Source organism: Grus americana, chromosome 1 (assembly GCF_028858705.1).
Source record: "Grus americana isolate bGruAme1 chromosome 1, bGruAme1.mat, whole genome shotgun sequence".
NCBI classification, from domain to species: domain Eukaryota; kingdom Metazoa; phylum Chordata; class Aves; order Gruiformes; family Gruidae; genus Grus; species Grus americana.
Genome location: NC_072852.1, coordinates 101,520,589 through 101,544,208, shown reverse-complemented (window position 1 = coordinate 101,544,208; position 23,620 = coordinate 101,520,589). Strand labels below are relative to the sequence as shown.

General features: G+C 38.2%; 1 protein-coding gene across 10 annotated transcripts in view; it reads right to left on the bottom strand.

The window, feature by feature from the left end:
• EPHA6 (EPH receptor A6) overlaps positions 1 to 23,620 on the bottom strand; it is a 521,269-nt gene that overhangs the window by 33,219 nt on the left and 464,430 nt on the right. The window lies entirely within an intron of this gene.

Here is a 23,620-nt window from a genome sequence, read left to right as displayed (position 1 = left end):
AAGCAACCCCCCATTCCCAATCGCACAATCACCAACAACATAAAAACCAATTAAAAACCAGACATACAAATGCACTGTTTTCTTCCTAGGATAAGATGTAGCCCTCAGGAAGCCCTTCATTGCTCTTTCTGTGCTGCACCCCAGAGGACACGCACGGGATATTCACTCACCAATGTGGTCATTCTCTTGGTCGTCACTTATATCATCACTGTGTACTTGAGCTGTTCACTGGGCCCTCACATTTTAGTGCCTGGATTAGATACTCGTCTCTTCGCATTCGTTCCTCTGTTTTGCTATGATGTGCTACAAGTGATCTTTAATAGGGAACTTTTTCATGTTTCTAAAATACAAGTTTGTACTAGAGAGCTTTGGCTTTTAAATGTATCTGCTACTGCTTCGGCTGATTTATCTTGGCTGAAAAAAAGTACATCTCCAGTCTTAATCTGGGGTCATAGGATGCAAGCCAACATCTTTATCTCTTGTTCCATGGCTTTAGGCATTATTCTTAGTGGCAGTATCTCACTCCTTTTCACTTTTTCTGCTTACAGAGGAGATGCAAATGCAGCTAGCTTTCTATAGAATAGATGCTCCCTTGCTCTCCCCAAACTCTCTTTTTCTGAAGCTCATGTTTTCCACTCCAGGCTCCCTTTGGGATGCTGGAGTGATCATAGTCTCCTTTGCCTAAATGGTCTTGATGGCGCACTCTTGGTCTTTCTAGCCCTCCCTCCCCATTTCGTCCACAGTTTGGAACTCAGATAAACAAACAAAAATACAAGAAGAGGGGAAAAATGAGTCTTCAACTTCTCATAACTATATAGAGTTAATGGAAGCAAGGGACTGATCAGTTTTTTCATGTGTATTGCTTTTTGCAATATACACAAACAGTGTGTCCACAGACTGATGCCATGATATTTTATTGCACATTTCATCTCTTTAAAGTGCTTCAAAATCTATCAGTTGTTTAAGATTTTCAGCAATGGGATATGGGCAATTGCTGCTGCATTAAAAATGTCTACAAAAAATAAGTATGAGGATATTTGAATTATTTTGTTTATTTTGGCATTTGAGGGTTAAAAAGCTCAGGGTTTAAACTGCCTTCTTTACATTCATGGTAATCGCAGCAAATCACACTCAATCTTGCATCAGAAAAACAAGCTTGTTTTTGTATTCTTCCCCAATTGTCTTCACAATTACATAAAAATCCTTAAAGCATTTGTTTGAAGGTACGCTGACCCATAATGATTTTCCAAGCACTGTAACCAAATTAGGAAAAGTTGTTTGTCACATTTCATATTTTATAACTATTTCCAAAAACAAGATGTGATTTTGCTGAACTTCATTAAACATGAAAATGGTGCAATAACACTGCTTAGCCATGTTGGTCTTCAGGGTGCTTTACAGCTCATAACTAATTACTCTCATGGCAACCCTCTGAAGAAGTTACTGTCTCCATTTAACAGTAGGAAAAACAGAGACAGAGGTTGAGGATTGTCAAATATGTTGAATACCTGCAACTCCCACTGGCAGTAACTGGATTTCTGGATGCTCACTGTTACTGAAAACAGGCTGTAAATGATTTATGATGGGTAAAACTGCAAGGTTACAAGAGCAAGAACCTTTGAGAGAAAGTTCCAGCTTATGCAGTTGTTGGTTTTCTGGGCTGTGCCTTCATCTCACAGTGGAGAGCGCTTTACGATAGATTTTGTACTTATAAAAACAGAAGAACAAATTAACAGTCAATTGCTATGAATGTTCATGTAGACACCTTTCTCCTTTGCAGTCTGTTCACTTAAGTAAAAATCAACATATAGATTTGTAAGAATTAAATAATTATAGACAAAGAGGAACCAGTTCTGTTTTGGTACAGAAAAATCAAAATTATTCTCACAGTACGCATTTCACCGGGAAAGGAAGAAGTATGGACTTAAGGAAAGGTATTATCTCTAACAATTCCACCTTGAAGCAGTCTTTGTAATACTTACCAGTCCTAGCATTATATTCCATATAGAATTAAGAAACATTGCTGAAGTTATTAAGCAACAGTAACATACATAAATCTCTAGACTGTTAAAGGATGAATCATATTCACTATAAGAAATCAATCCTTTTCCTCAGTACAACACTGTGGTGTGTCTCCCAAAGTACAATGGTGCTGATCTCCTATCTCTGATCTTTGTAAACACTACAAAACCAGAAGAAAGATATTTAACCTCTAAGAACTCACAATCTGTTCCATTTTCTTTTTTTGATTTATCTCAAAAGATTGGAAAGCAAGCTAATAACTTCTCTTTTTTTGTTATTCAACCTGCATGCTAACTTTCACAATGAAAATTCAATTTCATATTTTAGGTTTGCTTTTATGTTTTTTTATTTTTTATTAAATTTTGTTCCTCTTATCATTAATTTGATTAAACTCACATCACCACTACTAAGCTGCAGGAACAAAACGTTGGCTTTAATGTGTTGCTCTGGGACTTGTCATCAGGCCAAATTCACAGATGTTCCCGTGAACACGCGGCATTTGGTCCATTTCTAGGATAAACATCATGGTTTACTTTATCTACATTGTCACGATCCTGTATAAACAAGCAGTAACATCAGTTAAGTCCCCTCACCTACTCTGTCTATAGCTCTATACTTTTGATAAGCTGATGCAAAGCAGGAAGCAAAAGTGAAAAAGGCAAAATTAGGGAAAGGGGAAAAATCCTTGTGGGCTCCGTGCCTCATCAGAAAAGATTTTCTTGTTTGAAGATTCCTTTGTAGTTTTGCTTATTGTGACAAGATGTGCAGTTTCTTATACACAATGAGGTCGGTAGAAGTATTTATACTTAGAAGTGGGGAAACCCATGAAATTATATTTAGTAGCTGGGTAGAAATGAGATGATCGTGATGGCTCATAAGTGTGTGAATAACCCTCCCAGAATCCTCACGAGGTCTTATCAACTTTTGTTATGTTACTGAAAGATATTGGCCTATAAAATCTTAATAGGACAGAAAATTGGGATTTGATATTTTGAGATGCTCTGACATAAAGAAAAGAATACATGTACATACATGAAGAAATGAGCAATAAACAGCTAGCTCCACGGACACATTAGCAACAAAGCAGCTGCAAATAAAAATGTGTGATGCTAATGAAACCTGCAGGAACGCTTAGCAGCTTTGAGGTGCTGTTCACATGGACTATAAAACTGGTGTTGCACGGCTACCAGGAAGAGTTGTGTGCATATTAACTATGAAAAATAGCCTTTTCCCACAGAAAATCTACCAAAATACACATCTCTCTAATAATAGAATAAGATCTTGTGTGGAGAGAGGTAGGTTCCTCATAAATGCTTGTCCCAGCCTTGTCTTCCATGAAAAAAATTATGACTCAAATTGCAAAAGTTCACTATTTTTTTAACAAGTGCTTTTTTTTGGGGGGGGGGGGGGTATCTTTTAAGGGACAAGTGTTTAAAGTTTTCTTACTGTTACAAGAACTATGAAAAAACCAAAAGCATCAGTATTTCAGTCCCATGATTACTCCAAGAGCTGATTCTTCCCAAAGATCACTCAGAGTAAAATCACATGTGCTGACAAGTGAGATGCTAGCAGTTTCTGGAGCCCAGCCTGTGCGTCTGCTGTAATTAAATTTGTACACACAAACTGGAGTGTGCAGCGTTGCTATTCCTCTTAATGGGATAGACCTCCTGAGCAGAACTTTGAAAACCTGAGTTAAAGTCTTCTTTTATTTTAAGGAGTCTTCAGTATGTCACATCGATCTTTACTTATGATTTTATGTGTGTTTTATGCGTATTTTTTTTTAACTGCATAGATTACCAAAGAACATCAGTTGATGTATAGTTTGCTAACACAAGTACCTTTTATAATTGGTTATAAACAAGCCTGTGCAAAAAGCCCAGGACAATACCGTATACCACAAGCAGAAACCTAAAAGCAAAAAACTCAAGACTATGTTAGAAACCCTCAGTATTATGCTGCATTTGTGGTATACAGGATGGTGTTATGTTGCCCCGTAACAATTTCAAACTTTAATTTCAAATCCTTATGTTTCCATGTTTAAAACTTGAGAGCACTATAGTTTTCCATGTGAATAATGCTAAGGGAAAAAATGTGGCAGTACAAGGCTTCTTCTTGGTTTTATCTATATACCTCCTAATACACAAGAATTTCAATTCCAGTGCGGCATACACAGGACTAGAAACAGGTACCTCAGCACAGAGAAGATACAGCTTGTTGCATTGCAATCTGCAACTCTGAGGAGATCATGGGAATCAATCATATAATAGCTTGATTTCACAATACCTGGTCAAAAGGCAAGGCTGAACTGACAGTTGCACAGACTTTAACAAATAAACAGCAAACCCAATACTTGGCCAAATATTTTGTAATGGAGAGAGGCTTCCAGAGGAGCTGGTAGGGATACTAAATAAAAAGGGAAAAAAAAATCACATGCAAAAGGACAAAAACTATCCCAAGCAACAGTCTCTGTCCTCTTACAATTGGGAAACTGGCAGGAATTGAGGCCTTTCCTTGGGACATAACACGCACTTGGAAAGAAGCTGTCCATGTGTCAAATATTCTTATTTGTGTACCTTGTCTATAGGGGAAAGTACATTTTGCCAAAACATAACATCTGCACCAGTGAAACAGGATTTTGTGTGTGACTGGATATGTAGGGCATGGAAAAAACTACAGGTCAGTTAACAGCAGATGAATAGAGTAGCAGACTCTAAAAAAGCATGACATCACAGAGTCAGACAGGCTTCTGCTGTCTTCTCTGAGACTTCCACTGTGACAAACCTTCCCACAAAGAAAAAATACCTTGTCAAGGAAGCCAGTAAGCAATTTCTTATATAGCTCGCTATCTCAAATATAATAAAATGTATATTAAAATGAGTAGATTCCTATAACTGAACCTATAACATACTTTTAGTAAGGACTTGGCTCTGCCTTCAGGTATAACCTGAGAAAAAGCACGCTTGAAGAAAGATACAGAGCTTCACTGTTGTGCTCTCTAAGCATTTTTCTTACCCGTTCAGTCAGGAGAAGAGGTCTTTTTATAACACAATACAGGAAAAAGGCAGCAAACCCATATGACAGATATTTTGTGGTTTCTTCCCTTTTTTTTTTTGTTTGTTTACAATTGTTTCTTGTGTCAAAGTGAGGTGGAAGCCCTGGCAGAGGTGACATTACCTACAGTTTTACATCTGATGGTGGTCCCTTTGCTTGGGGTGCTACTGACTCTGCTCAAGGAGAGATGCACTGGGAGAAGGTAAGATGTGGCAGGCAAGAGACAGCCTTGAGAAGTTCATGCTGAGCTGGAAAGATGTGCACCAAGGAGCAGGCGGCCAAACCTCAGAGGGGAAAGGATGAACTTCCTAGAGATGAGAAGGGGTTGGTACAATTCATGAAGTCATTGACCAAGCCTAACCTGCAGGTAAGATCTACGTGTTTGCCTAAAGTTCTGACTGACTCGGGGTCCTGTCACAAGCTTTTTCTCCCTGATTACCGATAGGGACTTAAAATTAAAGCCCTGAGAGGGGAGAAATCCAAAAGAACTCTTTTTGATGTTAAAATATTTAGCCATGGAAACACAGTATCCTCTGCATTTTAAATTACACTGCAGATGATTCTGTCACCTACACATAGCAATGTGATATTACTATTCTGTGGAGGACAGTTAATGCCAAAAAAATACACACACACACACCCTCTTCATTATTCTTTCCTAATTAAGCAGCTGTTACTTATGGTTTTATTTCTGATGGAGGCCAAATGTTCTATATGCAATTGGAAAGAAGCAAACAGACAATAAAAACTCAACAAATTACTAAAGCTATGGATCTCAGTGTATTTCTTTCAAGAAGTGTAGCAGAGCTGCTAAATAATTTATGAGCATGACAGTTTCATGAACCTTTGGCAGCTCCCATTTAGAAGAGACTTTGAAAAGAAAGTCTGCACACACACTGTGCATTAATTTCATTGAATAATTTACAGTGTATTGTGGTATGGGTTTTTTCCCTCCTGTATTCCATGAACTGAACAAATTTCAGAAGCAATACTATACAATGAAATATATTCCTTTTGTTAGTCACAGCTGTTAGGTGTATCTTTCTATTTTCTCTTTTTTCTCTATACCTTCTATTATTGTAATGTTGCTGTACCATGAACAAAGGCAATTTGATCAAGAGACTAAAGGGATCCCAGAAAGTTTTTCAATCTTTCTGACAAAAAAACCCTCCACCCTCATCCAGGAAATTTATTGCTTAGAACAAAGAATCCATTTATATGGTATAAAGTGTGCCTTCCTGATTTTTAGCTGGAAATGCCCAGCATCAGCATATCTACAACACAAAGCAACATTGTGCAGAGATGAGCTCTTGAGAAGCAGGCAGGCTAGCCTATGTGGCATGCCTCACTGATGGGACAGAACGACAAAAAAACAAGCAGAAATGCTGTCGACTTAGTGTGAACTGCGAGAGAGGGCCAAGACCTTTCAGATTAGCGCATGGAATAAAGTCCCAGTTTAACAAGGCAATTCAGCATCTATCTGATCCTAAAGCCAAGGAAAATGGCGGTACTCCTGCTTCCATTCTTATCCAGAAGAGCTTGCTAAAGGAATATTTTTTTTACATTACACAATAAACTGAAAATTCTGTAACAAAATTTTAAGGCTACACAGTCAAGCACTTGAAAATTAATAAAATGTAGAATTAAATGGGTAGCTACACAATGCTAATAGGAAATGCTGTAAGTCTTCCTTGACACGCCTAGGTGCTTTGAAGCATGGCCTGTTGACTTCCTTGCCATTTTACAACTGCAAATGTTTAGAAATAACTTAGTATGATGTAGACCAGCACATGATATATTCTTTTCATTTAGAATAATAAGACTGAAGCAGTTGTTACTCGAGACAGATATGCACAGGCTCTCTCCACTTCTGGGAATACGTTTCTATTCATAATCAACATCTGCACATTTGAAAAGTAAGTATCCTGAGTGCACCATACTCCCAGCACAGGAGCCCTTTACTTTTAAAACACATTTGAACTACTTCATCTCCTGTAATGAACTACTAAACTTATATGGAAAAGATTAGTCAGAGAGCTATGCCTGAGAAAATTATACCAAAAATTGGACCATGGAAACAAAGACCAAATTAAACTTTATATCGAGAATGTTTACTTAAAGCTGTATTTGAATATATTATTTGGCAACTTGAATTAATTATTCCAGTTTGTTAGAGAAAAGGCTGAGGAGAGTCTCTTCAGCTTAGATACTTTTATGAAGCTAATGATGTCAGTAATAATTTGCTGAAGAATTAAATGATCAATTCAGAGAAATGTGTTTTAGATAAGCACATTAAGCATAATATGAAAATGTAGTTACGATGATTGTGCAATGTTTATTCACTGATACGCAACCAAACCAGGTCCAGATTGCTGGATATTCCGTGCTTCTCCAGGAGAAAGTGACTATGAACAGAGAATATCTGCTTAAGTGTTTAATCAATAGTACTGCCTCTGTAATTTTGGTAGTATATCTGCACTGAAAAGGCTCTCTGTGTTTAAAAATAAAATAAATTAAGCATAACTGTGACATTGTTAAAGAGGCTGAAATAAGAGGAATGGCTTAGTGTGGTAGCCGAGTCGCAGGATTTGGATATAAAATGAAAATTTTCTTAGAGTTTGTTATTACGATGAATTTAAAGGGAGTCTGAGTAAAGAGAGGTAAATATTTCTTAACTGTCACAATATTGTTACCAGCTTCGTCATTTTGGAGAGATGGATGTGGTATGTTTTTCTCGGGCTACAACTGACTGTTTACCAAATATATTTCTGCATTGGCAATGAGCGCTACAGTGGGAGAAAAAGCCTACACACACACTCAAGCTAATTGTTCACGTTGAAGAACAGCTTATCCATGACTAGAAGTATTTATCTCGGTAGAAGCACTGAAGATTTGGGACCTATTCAGCCTGAGCAAGGATAAGAAAGCTCCTAAGGAGATGCGCAACGCATTTATTATGAGATTTACCCTAGAGCTTTTTTTAAACTAAAGAGTAGGGTGACTGCATTTTTATTCAAAAGGGTTTGCATTAAAACCTCAGATGTGGATCTTCAAGAGGGAATTTAAATGAAAAGCAGAGTGCCTGATGGAAAAACTGTGATAGTCCCAATCAGAGGGTCCGATATAAAACAAGATACAATGAAAAGAGAAAATAGAAGGAGCAATAATAGGTAATGCACTGAGAGTGAAGATAGAGGTAGTTAGAAATTAGAGTAGAAATGAAAGCACAGTTAGTGCTGTGGCATTATGGGAGAGGATGACAAGTCTCATCTCAAAATGCACTTAAGCTAATTTTAGAAAAAACACCACCAAATCAAGGCAGTAAGCAGGGCCACATTACTAAGAAGAAAATGAGCTCTTCCATGTGGTTTCAAGTCTTTATATGCCCTTCTTTATTTCCAAATACTGCACATTTCTTGGTGAGGTCAGTTAAGCATGTTCATCTATCTAATGTCTTCCTTGCAAAGAAAAAATATTTTAAGAAAGCAGTGAAATTTCTGAGTTTCTTAATGACTTGATTTGCCTCATCTGTTATTTCATAAAACCTTCTGTGCTGGCCAAACCCTCATTGAATGGATTTCTGACATTTGAACCGTGAACCAAAAGCCTCGCATGGAATAGGCAGTGATACGAACCTGTGAAACATTTTACAGGAGAGAACAAAAAAGATACGAGATTTCTTAAGAAAAAAGGTTCATATTTTTCCCCGAAAAAATAACTGAAAGCAAAAAACCTGAAGCTCAAAAAGTGAAAAGAAGGGGAGGAAGGAATGTAGAATATAAACCCCCCACATTTCCTTTTCATGCAATAATATACAGAATTAATGCATATAGATTTTTGAATTACTTTAAATATAATAAATATGCAGAGCTTTTCTTCTTGTTAAATATTCTGACAATGAAGATATGCTTAATGTCAGGAAACGGAAGATTCTGCTGCGTTTTAAGCTGAAGATGATACAGCCACAGCGGGGCAGTCAAGGACAAGGCATGCGATTTGCTTCTAGAACGCTTCCAAAGTGCAAGAAACAGATCAAATATTTTAGGTACTAAGGGCAAAATCCCACAGCGCTTAGGCAAAGCTCCTGTTGAAGCCAATGGGAGTTTTGCCTGAATAAGTACTGAGCAAAGGCTATGATGTTTGACCCAGATTTATCAGAGTCATACAAATCTAGGTCTAACATGTTTTTAAGACAGACAACCACTGTGCCGCAATATTCCTGCGGCATTCTGTTTAAAGGAAACCACAGTAACAGTAAGCTATGAATCATCCCCCACACTCCCCATGTATATAATGAAGGGAAGAACTCACAGCTAGGCAAGGAGCTGCTATCTGGAAAAATCTGCCAAAGAGTAAGACTAAAAAGAATAAGTTTACCATTGCAAAGTTTTGGAAATCTGATAGATACAGAAAAGTGCGCGAGATTCCCAAGGGCTTGCGTGTGACTGAAAATAATCTGGCTTTCATTCTTGGAAGCAAACAGGCAACAATGCATAATTCCTTTCTACAGTTATCCTTCTGATTTAGGGCAAACTGCAATTCCTACGTGGTCAGCAGAAATTCCTCTAGTTGATTTCACTGGGGATTAATTTAGGTGAATAACTAGGTCAGTCTTGTTCCTAAGTTAACATTTCTATTACAGAAATATGAAAGTAGATTAAGTTTAATATATGTGTATATCTTGCTTTGGAAGCTTCCTTCTGTAATTACAGAATCCCATTTACAACAACTTTGATATGATATACGGAGAAATATTAGAATTAGTATCAAAGTGAGCAGAAAAATTCATAAGCATGTGAGACGTGCATGTTTTTAGCTTCCTCCTCCTAGCAGAAGTGAATATCAAAACCCTGACATCAGTAGCAGTTGGACCAGAGGATCTCCCTGAAGGGTGAGAGGGAGATGGTGGAACACGAGCACCGCGCATCACAACACAAAAGCTGAAATCGTACTGAGCTAAAACTCCACCCTTTCATATTTAGCTGAGTCTACCCTTTGCAAGATTTCTTTATATAAAAAGAGCAGTAGTTAAACAATGAAAAAAGATATTTCTTTTTTATCTGAGAGCTCTTCCTTCATTAACATATCCTAAACCTTCTGAACTGTGCAATATTACCCAGAGAAACAAATAGCTGTACTATTCAGCCAGATAATAGCTTGATACCATCTTTGACTATGAAATTAAACTCAAGATTTTTTTTAAAGGGCAGGTCCTTGAAAATGAAAAGCCTACAACTTCTATCCAGCGTCAGTCTAGGACCTTCTAATCTTACAGAGTAAATGCTAAAACCCACAGTCAAAGTTTGGCCAGCTCCAGGTTTTGCCACAAGATACGAAAGAGTAGTATCACTTGCTTTGCCTTTGTTAAATTTTCAAGTGAGGCAGTGAGATGCCATAGGAGGAAGAACGCACAACTGATTCGCTTTGACGAATATAGCTATGGAGAAGGTGACTCATACTCCTGAAGACCACAGCTCAGAAAACTACTGCACCTGAGATTTTCCTCAGTGTTCTGCATCCAAACCTATTCTCCTCATCCATTTTCATAAAGTTGTATAGACTGGACTTCAGCATCTCCATGACATTGATGTGTTTCCTACAAAAGCCCCAACTTCCTCTCTTTATGGATAACTATCTTAAGCAAACATTAAGGTTTTAACAAAATCAAAACAATACTAACTCTCCTTACTTTCAGAAGTGTCAGGCTTTCTTTCCTCCCTCTGCTCCCTCCTCTCCCTCATTTCTTGATCACCTCCTTTTGGTGACATTATATGTTAACACTGATCCTCATTCAAAAAAAAACCCAAACCCAACCAAAATACCCAAAAAGTCATTCTACAAGTAAAGGAAGAAAAGGAATCTTGGTTTCCCCCAGATTTGTGTCTTGAAGATTGGATGTCAGAATTCCAGGCTAAAAATCAATTAGGGTCAAGTCCTTGCTAAATGAACAGATTTTCTGTTTTCTATGTTACCATTTATTTTCATGAAATAAGAACATAAATAGTGCCTCTGAAATTTTAATTCCTCTAATGTGGTAAATTTGAAATTGATAAAAGTCATTAGGAAACACAGGACTAGCCAGTCACATGCAAATAAAAACAGTAGAAAAAAATCCAGGTGCATCCAAGTTTTGGGCACACAGGAATTCCCAATTCTAAAAAAATAAGACTGCATCATGGTCTAGCAGTGTCGCTGAGAATTTATGGTCTCTTCCAGTGCCATAGTTGTCTGCTTTCCAGTTGACATGGAGTGCGCTCAGTGCAAAACACAACACAACAGGGGAAAATTGAGACAAACATAAACAATGTCCTACAGCATCTGAAGACACAGTATGAGCCTCTTTCACACAAGGCTCCTTCCCTGTGAGCTTTGACATACGCATCTGACTGTGCCTGAAAAACTGACTGCATTTAAATATCCAAGTCTAACAAGTTTTTTTGTTGTTTTAAATTACTCTTATATAGGACTAGAGTCAGGAATTCATTTGACTATACTCAATGGACATAACACAGAGGACCCACATCCTACTGTGCAATATGTCAATATTTAATTATGAAGCTTTACAAAAGCCTGGTGAAGCCAACTGCTTCAAATTTTCAACCTGCTTCAAATTTTCAACCCAGAAGTTTTATGTAGCTATACGCAGAGAAGTTACTTTTTACAGCAGTATTTAATGTGGATCATAAATTCCCATGGAGAGCGGTGCAACAAATGAAAACAAAAAAATCATCCAGATCTTATTTCCTTCCACCTAACAACAGCTAAATAACAGAGTTGGAGCTGAGCTGTTTGGATCACTGGAGCTGAATGGTTTTCTTTTCCCAATGAATTGCTTACCTCTTCTGACTTCAACAGCACACAGGAAACAAATTTAGCTTCTTAACCTGTCTTTGAAAAGTACCAGTAATTTTGAATGAGAAAAAACCAACACGCATACAACTAAGCTACATTCTTTTCCAAAGCTCAGGAGGTTGTTCTGCTTATTCCATATATCAGAATACTATAACCTACAGTAATTACTGTCAGCTGACATGCTACTGAAAGGAACAGCTCTGACCTTAATGGACTGACTTTAAACTCATTAAACAGTATATCAGGAGCTGTGCATACTGCAGGTACATTCCAATGTATTTTACGCAGTAAAGAGTAAAAAGTAATTTTTTGATAAGCTGCACCTTGGTCAATACGTGGAATATTGAAATACTAAGTAAACTGCAGTCCATTATTAGCAAGGGCCTAACAAAGCAGGTGTTCAGGATTATATTCATTCACATAATTAGCAACAAAGCAATAACTTTGATTTTATGTCAGCACGCGTACAATTTTAATCTTAAGTGTGGATAGTATCATTCTAAGTGAATGAAGGTATTGCTAAAAATGTATAAGCATGTTCTGGTGTTTACAACAGCTTCTTCAATTATAGTTTGAAAACAGCAATTCTGATTAAAAATTAAAAAATTATAAATGCATGCAATCAAGTCCATATGCAGCTATAAAACCAGCTGTGTTTGAAATTAAATTAATATTCTGCCAACCATGTCCTGGGCTGCATCAAAAACAGCATGGCCAGCAGGTCGAGGGAGGTGATCCTGCCCCTCTGCTCTGCCCTTGTGAGACCCCACCTGGAGTACTGCGTCCAGCTCTGGGGGCCCCAGTACAGGAGAGACATGGAGCTGTTGGAGCGAGTCCAGAGGAGGGCCACGAAGCTGATCAGAGGGCTGGAGCACCTCTCCCATGAGGACAGGCTGAGAGAGTTGGGGTTGTTCAGCCTGGAGAAGAGAAGGCTCCGGGGAGATCTAATTGCGGCTTTCCAGTACCTGAAGGGGCCTACAGGAAAGCTGGAGAGGGACTGTTTATCAGGGAGTGCAGTGACAGGACAAGGGGTAATGGGTTTAAACTAAAAGGAGGTAGATTTAGATTAGATATAAGGAAAAAAAAAATTCTTTATGAGGGTAGTGAGGCACTGGAACAGGTTGTCCAGAGAGGTTGTGGAGGCCCCCTCCCTGGAAGTGTTCAAGGCCAGGTTGGATGGGGCTTTGGGCAACGTGGTCTAGTGGAGGGTGTCCCTGCCCACAGCAGGGGGGTTGGAACTAGATGGTCTTTGAGGTCCCTTCCAACTCAAACCATTCTATGATAATTTTTAGCTTAAAAAAAATCAGCAGTAAGAGGAATTAAGAAAAATGCTATGACTGCTTATAGTATATAGTGCATGTACATACATATATATTAGCATACTGCTTAACTTTATTGGACTTGGTTTTGAAGAGCAGTGTGCATGAACAGAATTTTCCAAGGTTCTCATGGCCAGCTGAGAGATCAGTAATTTTGGTGCCTTGGTCAATTTGTAGTCTTTCCAAAACCATCACCTGTAGTTTTCTGAGATTCATAGTCTTCATTTAACTATTACTTCAGTAATGATTTGCAAGTGCATTGGATTTTTCCTCCCTCCTCTGTCCTTGCATAGCTATTTAAGACTTGCTCAGAGAGTATTTGTATGGGTTCAATACCAGTAAGTTTTGAATCTTATACCAAAGCCAGACTTAACACTCATGACTGAGATAGCATTGTCTGTGAGGGGAAAAAAAGCCCTTTTTTCCACTAGCTATATAACCACAAATAAGGAATGATCATTTTCCCCAAATAACTTTGTAGATGTTCTACCAGTTAATGATACAACACCAGCCTTGGTGATGTTAAAACCAGTCAGTGCTTTGACACACTTGATGAATAAACCTTCGTTCTAGGCTACAGCAGAAGTAAAACATATTTATAATTTTCTTCTTAGGCAACGGAGGGTATTAAAGTGCTGCAGGAAAACTGCCCCTATCTCTGCCTTCCCCAAAGTACTAATCAGATCATTAGGTCACCAGAAGCAATGGCAATTACAGTTCTGAAAATAAACAGGGTGTGTGTTACATTTAAACATTTCAAAACGTAAGTTGTCTGGAGAAAAAAACTCAACAAAAATCCAAACACACTTTGCAGCTTTATACAGACATTTAACGACAACCTTTTGTAGAGATTGTCTCTTTATCAGCAGGCTATTAAATACCCTGAAGACAATGTGATGGTCACAAACAGCCACCTTTTGAAGGTTGGCAGCTCCAGAGGCTCCCCGGTTTATCCTTGTTTTCTTTCTACATGGCAATCTCTCTTTAAAGCCATACTACTTCTGCATTCCCTACCAGCAGGGACTCAGCAATGCTGCGACGGGCTACGCAGAAGGAGGATTCACAGTAAAATGGGTCTGCTAAGAGAGCCTCTTCCCTTTGCACAGGTAGGATGTTGTACAGCTGCCTCATGTCTTTGGCTGGCCACATGCACTCCAACAAGCAGGTAAACTTGAAATCCATTAAACAAATCAGTATCTCCTGGCAATAAAACCTGCTTTTCTCAAATAAGAGACATTTGTATATTATGTGATTAAATTACAAATTAGAAAGTAGATTTTTTTTATTTTACAGGACACAGAGTTATATCGTTTTCTAGAATTCTGTCTTGAACCTAACAGCAAAGAATGAAATAAAGAATGGTCCCATAAACCCTCACCTAACCTTTGATGATGCATATTTTATTTAGTGTTTCTTCATATCTGAATTAAAAAATAAAGCCAGGTAGTATTCCCCTAACAGTGTGTGACAACTACAAAGCAAAATCAGAAACTCAACACTGCAGACAAGTGTAACAATGAAAAATACCCTTTTTTGCTTTTGAAAGTAAACTAGGGATCAATTTTATTTGAAGGGGCAAATCATATAACTGCACTCTAAAGTCAGGTAACAAAACATGAATTAATTCAATTAAAATACATTTCCAGATCAGCATCCTAACATTCAAGATCTAATTGAAGAACCTATCCAATTTAATCTTTTGTATTTGGCTTAGAAAAGCACTTGGGCTGGTGTTTGTCATTTGCTCTGTTACTGATCACTTTTGATCATAGCCAAACTATAGTGAGATTGCGGATACATTTCTGTAGGCTGGTTTTCCCCTTGGTTCTGTTCCATGATCTTCTGTTGTGTCAGCTGTTATTTAAGCTGATCATTAAGATCCACTCCAGTGTCTTTTACATTTTTTTTTTTTAACAAAGAAGTTTTTGCACCAGGCATTTTATCTACAAAAGTTACGTTGGCTAATTTTTGTCACTATTTGCGCTGCCAACATACTAAATGATAGTCTCTGCCTCCTTACATTCTCTTACCCTTTTTGATCTCTGCAATGTTTTCCCCATAACAGTGATTTTAGTTATATTTGTTATTCTGTATATAAGTTTCAGTAGTGCCACATAAAACGTTTTAAACTTCTACAGATCTGTATGTTTGCCCTGGTTTGCCTGTATTTACTGCTGTACACTATTTTAGAGTATTTCTGTTGGATTGTACTCCACTACATAACTCTTTCCATTTGGATTGTACTCCACTACATAACTCTTTCCATTTGGATTGTACTCCACTACATAACTCTTTCCATTTGGATTGTGAGTCCCACAGTCACATTTTGTTATCGCTTTCACTAACAAATGCATTTTGCAGAATTAAACTACTTAAAAGCAATGACTTACTGAAAAATCTTAAGGCTGGGATGATTTATTTTGCATGTATGTAGCATATGGCACATAATTTCACTGTGTGAATCCTGCACAGCCCTTTCTGTATGAGACAGGGCACGTCTGTTCGGAAGGTGCAGTACTCATTCTAGGACTTTTAAAAACAGACGTCCTACACATCCACAGACAGTTTGGTTTAGTGGTTAGAGTTACTCTTACTGTTTGACACAAGAATTGCCATAGTGAATCAAACCCAAGGTGCTCTAATCCCGTAACCTGCGGCAGTAGCCATATCAGCTGTTTCAGAGGAAGGTGTGAAAGCTTGAAAATAATCCACACACTGCCACTTCTCTTTCACATTTGTTTTCTTCCTGTCCTCCTTCCTTTCCTCGGCTGAAATATGAGGTTTCATCTCTCTGAAATGGTTATTGACTGTAGCAACTGGATATTATTTCTTCTTAAGAATATTCACCCTTAAAAAACCAAACCACCAAACGATCAACTAAACAAAAACAACACCCAACTCGTTGAAATGGGTTTCTGTAGCAATCAGCTCCATGGCTAATTACACACTCTATGATAGAACTATTTGCCATCTTTAAAATAGTTTTGAGTTTCCCATCATTTTACTTAATGAATGTACATTTATTTTTGTATTTTATGAAACAGGAGTGTACATTTCTGACCTAGACCATTCATTATTCAACATAGTGTGTTTCCAGTGATCATTTGAGTCAAATTTTTAGTCTAGATGAAAGACTCATTGATGTGAATTTCCTGCATTACTCTTGACATCCTGGCAGCAGGCAGGTACATTTTCCTGTTAATCCTCTGAAATAGTGGCTGGTTTTAATGGTATTCACAGTCAGAGCTGATCAGATCTTTAGTGCATTGGGATACCTCTCATAACCCTAATTCCTACGTCTTTCCTTGCTACAGCAGCTACCCTGAGTTCAATAAAAATATGTATGCAATGAATCAACAGAAAATAGTCCAACAGTGGAATGGGTTTTCAGCCTCGGGTATATCGACCCCTGTGAGTTTGTGGAATACTTTAAAAAGAGTTCTGTGAAAGGTACCAAAGTGCAACGTGCTATAGGAAGAAAACCCCACAAATGGGAAATTTCAAACACATTTGCATCTCCACTGGATAAATTTCAAGAATCTGTACACTGAGAAAGGTTGACAACCACTGCCCAAAAATATGCTTTACTGTTCCCAGACAATATTATACCAAAAAATAATCCATGCAATCACTATCAGTAGTAAGTGTCACAAACAGATTCATCATTTATCTCCTAGATGCAGAGATCTTCAACAACACTGACACTTTAGGTCTAAGTAGTTCATTCTCAGTCCTACCCTATAAGGTATTCGGAAATGCATGCTTCCGTTTTTTATAACCACACTTACCAATGACCAGAATACCAATGTGAGAAACAGCAAAGCACATACATGTAGCATTTAATACTCAAATTTGTTAATATGAAATTGGGAGGACTCAGACACAAAAAGTTGAAATCCAAGCTAATAGAAAGGCAAAGCTTGCAAATCTCTAAAGGCAGCAATTTTTATACTGATTACAGTAGAATTTCTTCTTTTCATTGGAAATTAAATTAGGTTTTGATGAATGATGGGATGATGCTTTAAAAGTCACATTAAGAATGAAGTGCAAAACATCACCCTTTTTACAGCCAAGATGTTAGGGCATACTTGTGTTGAGTTCATCAACATAATGATTTTGAGCATGAAAAAGTGAAATGCAAAATTTCCAACTGTGTTTCTCTGCCAAATGCATATTTGGAGTTCCTAGTTGGGGTGGTGTGGTGGGGGAGGAAAAGCAGGGATGAGAGCGCTAAATATATTAAGTTTTACAATTAAATTCAACCATTTAATTTAGACATCTCTCTGAATTAAGCTCTGTACATCTAAATGCAAGTTTTCATCCCTTTTCTGATACATTCTCAGAACTCAAATGAGAACTGTTACAGTGAGGAAGAGAGTACTCGGAGAAGTAGAAAGACAAAAATGGAGAGAGAATGTAATTTTATATTTATGTCTCATTCCTGTCCTTGGACCTTCCTCCTAAGGATCTGCTTCTGTTGTGGTCTGTTATATCGTGTTAACACTTCCATTACTAACTTCCAGGAGGGTTAAATAAACCCAAAAACCTCTTAAATGAACTTGGGATCACAGCTGGATAAAAGCTGAACAAACTCTAAGAGAGTGGATGTATTAAAATACTTAAATTTTGTCAAACACACATACCTTCATCTTCAGGGGCTACAACAAATAAGCCAAGTAGCAAGCACCACGCCCTACACTGAATGAGTAAGTTTGGGATTTCTCTTCCTTTTAAACGAACATACAACTACTTATTAAAAGGTATCACACCTCACATTGTTAGAGCCCAAAAGGCAACAAGTCTTTTTTTAAAGACACTTCTTCCTTCAGCTATGCCTTTACCCGTTGGCTATTTGTCCTTGAGCATAACCTGAGCACATTTTATCTTTGTCCACGTCAACACAACAGAAGACAGAGGCTTGAAGGGGCAACACGCAGGGCCTCCAACCCTATGCATCCTCTGAGCACAGGGAACAGATCCAGTTGAAGCTGGCAACTCACGTGAAGGCGATTCATTGCATCACCACTTGACATGAATCCCATCACACACTTTAAAACTAGTTCCTGCATCTCCCGTACACTGGTGCAGGCTGAGCACATTAGCATAGCTCTTAACTTACTTCTTGCCCATGCTCTGAGAATTACCTACTTGCAAATATTAACTTTATATGTTAGTACCAGAGTCCCAGTAGAGTCATTCCTACTGTTATCTTGTAGTTAAAAGCAACCCACTGCACTCAGCAGGCTGATACCCAGCTAAGAAGAGGGACATGCAGTGTCTGGAGATAGGCAGCAGCTGCCAGCAGCTAGATTCCTGCACAGGAGCACAATAATCTTGATGAAGCAAGATGATACCAATTGCCTTATCAAAAGGCAACCCCTTCAGAATCCCAGGGAGTTCTGTATCTCTAATTTAGCAAACAATATTATAGCCTCACGTAGCAGCCCTGGAAGGATACAATCTTTAAATTAAAAGGTTTCTACAAACATCAGTGCTTGTCCCAAAAAGTAGGAGTCGAGTCATGAACGGCACACATTTTTCTGTGGCCACAAGGGTTGAACGTTTACCTCTTAACTAAATGGTAAGAGTAATGGAAATAACTGTCCTTTTCCTTTCCCCTCACTTCCAGCTAATCTGTCATCTTACAAAATACTGCCTGAGCAAATATCCTGCATCTGATGCCTGGCTATAGAGTGCATGTGATGGGAAAGAGACAAGAAAGATTTTCAGACTGAATAGCAAGACCACGGGGTGGCGTGAGGCGAGTACCACGAAGAGAAGAAGGGTCTGTCCTACTCATCCCACTAAGAGCCATTAGAGAAGGCTGATTTTCTGTTTGGAGGTGTCAGACCGTAGGACTGCCTTACAAGCTGCAAGGAAGATTCAGAGGATTTGCGAATGTGCATGCCTGCCTTTTAGAAGCTAAGGAGGACAGATGCTGTGAGGGGAGCAAGGCTACTGCGAAGAGCTTACCTGGCTGTGGCAAGATGGAGAAAGGTGGGGGTTGCAAAAAGGCCTGGGCCATGCTGTTTCAACTAGGCTTTCAACAGAGTGTATTCAGGCAAGGTACTCATGCCAGGCTTCAACCTGGCAAGAGGAAGTTGCAAAGCTTGAGGAGAACAAATACTCTTCTCACAGGGCATTAGCTTGTGACAAACCACATCAGCCCACTCATTTTTCAGCCAGTATCTAGCGAGATCAGATGTAAGAAAAACCTCTCCGGATAAGGGAAAGGCTTGGTGGGATTCCACACCACATGCCTGATTTCAGACTGAGAACCAAACATGGTCATGATGCATCCTGCCTATCACTACATTTCTCTCAGTCTGGTGACGACAAAATGTGCTGTTGTAATGTTACATACAGAATTAACGAGTTGTCAATGATTGTGCTCAACCTTACGTCACCAATTTTCAGTAAAACAGGTTAATACAGACCTTTACAGTACATAGCCTCATTTTTTCTTTTTCTCAATGGTTACCAATAATCAGTTCACTCCATTGTCTATGATTAAGTTGATTCTTAAAGTAGATGTCTAGGCAATATGCTTGTCATAACGCTCAGGTTGTTCAGAAACTATTGCTTGACATCCCAAATTAGCTAGAAAATAATTTGTATTTTATTTTACTTTTTAGCAAATTAAACCTTCTCCCTCCAAACCCATTATTTGTGTACAAGTAAGAAGATGGAAAGTGTCTTGGCATACAGAAATTATGTAATAAAGTAAAAAATATTAAGTCCTCATCCTGATCCCCCCCCACAATGTTTTGCTATTTGCCAGTATTTATGTAGATTACTGGCATCAACCTGCTTTACTCCTCTAATGAATCTAATAAGTTTGAAATCTCCCTGGATGGGGTATTTTATCCAACTGGCTTGATAAAAGTCAGACCCATAAAGTTCAAACTATTCAGGAAAACAATAAATCAATTTTCTAACTATTATTAAGTATATAAGAAAATATTCTATATCTAAAGGCTGAATTCATAAATACAGCTGATAAAGAAACGTATTCTAGATTTCCTTCTCTTATGTATCCTATAATTCAGTTTGTAGCAGCTTTTTGTCTCACTAAAATCAGATTTAACACAGAATATTTAGGTGTCACCTTTAACAGAAATACTAGTTTAGTCCTTTTTGGAGTAGTGCCACAGATCCTGTTCTGATTATAATTGTGTACACATTTTGCTACATATAAACAGTTTTTCTGGAAGCACTGGTTCTTTTTGAAATACACATGAACCCTGACTAGGTTTTAAACTAAATGAGTCTACATCGTATAACATAGTCTATCTAAAAGCAGGGATACAAAAGCCTAGATGTCCTCAGTATTGACAGAAATGCTTGTTTATATACTAGAAATGTCTTTTTATGAGCTACTGTTGCCCTGGAAACTACTACTAAAAATGAAAATTTTGTCTCCATGGAAAAAAACCCCACCAACTTACTATTCGGTTATCCCAAAATTTACCTTATCTTTTCCTGATCAACAGAAAGATGGGCAGCTCTTAATTCCTCCTTCCTATTCTAAAATTATATCTTGCTATAAGTTTTGCAATTCCTGATAGCAAACAGAAGCCAATCTTATTTCCTACAAACCTTCTTATCAAAAGCATAATTTACATCCTTTGTCTCAATAGGCTAGACAACAAAAAAAACCCTTGATGGAAGTCATAAAGCTGTTTTCTGAAATTTCAGTCTTTTCATGTACCATTTTAAAACATTCAACAGCTCTCTGACCAGTAGCGTCAGTCTGAAATTCTTGGGAAACATAATGATCTTAAATTGTGTTATTTTGGGACATTTATCAAATTTTCCATTGCTACTTAGTTGAATATAGTCTCCTAACTAGTGTTTCAGTGTCAGCACAGAATGTAGTAATTTTCTAGGTGGTTTCCTTTCCAGATTTTCCCCTATCAGTGTTATTGCTTTTCCTAGACTTTGATTCTTGATTTTTGCCCTGCATGTGGGAGGATGTGCCAATAGAAAAAATATAAGATCTATTCCAAGCCAGCAAGCGAAGAAGAAGATACATACATTGAACGACAACGGAAAGACAAAGCAAAAGACCCTGATCATCTGACACAAGGCTGTGCCTGCTCAGGTGCTGTAAATCCATAAGGTACAAGGGCCTTCTGGCTTATTTTTGGGAGAATGCAACTTGTTTTGCCACTGTGTGTCTTTTGCATCAAGTTACATTTTTATGTCTGGGAATACATTCAAACAATATTGACCACAGTATCACAGATATGAAATTATTTTTTTTTTGCTTCCATTTGACTTAGGTTGTCTTGTAGCTTGTTTCCAAAGAAAACATCCAGTTGTACCATTCTATTTCTGACACCAAGACTAAGACAAAAAGGGGAATAAAAAATAATCAGAGTTTCCTCTGAGCACTGACCGACAGTGGTATACTGGGAGATGTGAGCCTAAAAATACTACTGTTCAATATGCAGACCCACTCTATGGATTTCTTGTAGCTACAGGTACTGGGCTGTTATCAAGAAAAATCTCTGGAGAGAAAACACGAATTCTAAAAGCAGCAGAACCTTTGTAAGAGCACTGAGGGTTTAACCTTCATATGGCAAAAGCACAGTATGGAACTAAATAGATGCTATAAAAACCTCTAGTAATACACATGGCCTGCTGTTGGGAAGATGTTCATGATGAGGAAACAGGTCAATGACATAATGATGGTCAGTGAAAGCTGTGAGAAGACATAAGATCCAATGTGAGGTTCCATTATTTTCTGTTACCATGAAAGACTGTTTAAAGGGTGAAAGTCTGAGTCCTCCAGAGACACTGTGACAAAATTTCCTCTTTCTCCCTCTCTTTTTGACATAATTGTGCTGTGTTCCTTTAAAAAAGGAACAGAACCATTGGACTCCCTATAGGGAACAATAGGAGCAATGCCCAGAGGATGGAGCATATGGCAGGCAAGAGCATCCCACAGAAAACTTGGCTATCACCAGATCATACAGAACAAATGCAACGTGGAACAGGGACTACAGCAGTCCATTTACCCTCAGGGATGAAGGAAGGACATTTCCCAACAGAGGTGATAGACGAGAATTGGGCAGACTCAGTCACAGTGACTGAAACAGTCTGGATGTGAAGACCCATTTGCAAGGACAGAGGGAGCTGGAGTTGAAGGAATGGAGTGATTTAAAATGCTTTTAATTTCTGTTATGCCCCACTCCATTGCTTTGAATTCTTCCTATTTATAAAGTCTCTGGTTCATATTATAATGAAACATAGCATTTTTCCACCTGAGTTTCAAAGTTTTGGATCTTCTTTGTGCAGTTCATGGTCGAAGCAGATTCACCTTAAATGTCTGGCTGACACAGGGTCCTGCCACTGGCCAGCAGCCTCTGTAACATCCCCTCCTTATTTGCAGTATCCTAATAGACATGCTATAGATACCTGCTTCTGCTACACCGTGGGGCTGCAGCCTTGGAGGACTGAAGCAATGGCTCTGAGGTGTTCCACGTACAACAGCTGCCTCACAGACTCTCACGTTAAGCAGCTAGGTGAATCGATAGGAAAATAGTATTTCATCAAAGCCCGTCCTTTGTTTCAACAAAGTCCTTCAACACAGCTACATTGCCATGAGATATTCCTTTTTCTTTTTTTAACATAGCATTTCCTGATTAAAAGCAGCTCTAGCCATGACGCAAAAGGCAGGCACTAACTACTCTGCAAGACTAATTGTTCGGTATTGCTATCCAGTAGAAACTTGCAGGATAAGTAATAGCTGAGAGCCTCAAATTATCATTTGGTATTTTTCCTGAACCTAACTGGGAGAGACTGCTTGGCAATTTCCAGTGCCTTCCACCAGCTGAGCTGATTAGCCCACTATCAGTGCTGAGCAATGTAACTGAACTTCCCTGTCACTGGGGGCATTTGCCGCCAGCTGAGCATGCTCACACAGACAATTAGCAAGCCTCAGCCAACACGTGATAACTTGTTAAGCTGCAGTAATGTTTATTTTTTCCTTTCAAGCCTCATACTAAGAAGCAGTGTGAAGCAAAAGAGTTTTTGAGAACTAAATGAGGGAAGTCTCCCCTATAAAGGAAAAAAATATGATCCCCCCCTAGCTTGCACATTAATACTGATAGAAATCCTTGCTAAGTGACTTGTTTTGCTCTAGTCAGCTTGCAGTTCTGTGTAGATCTTGTTCTAAGAAGTGGAATTTACAGTGAATTTACCAGAACATCCCTATTTAAGGCTTAAACAAAAAAAATTAAAATATAATACGTATAAAAGACCTGTAATCCCATTACAATAGCTATACTGAATTCAATAGATACACCAGAGTACTTACTACAATACAGTTAAATTAGATGAGTTACTCATTTTGGCCATACATCACTTTT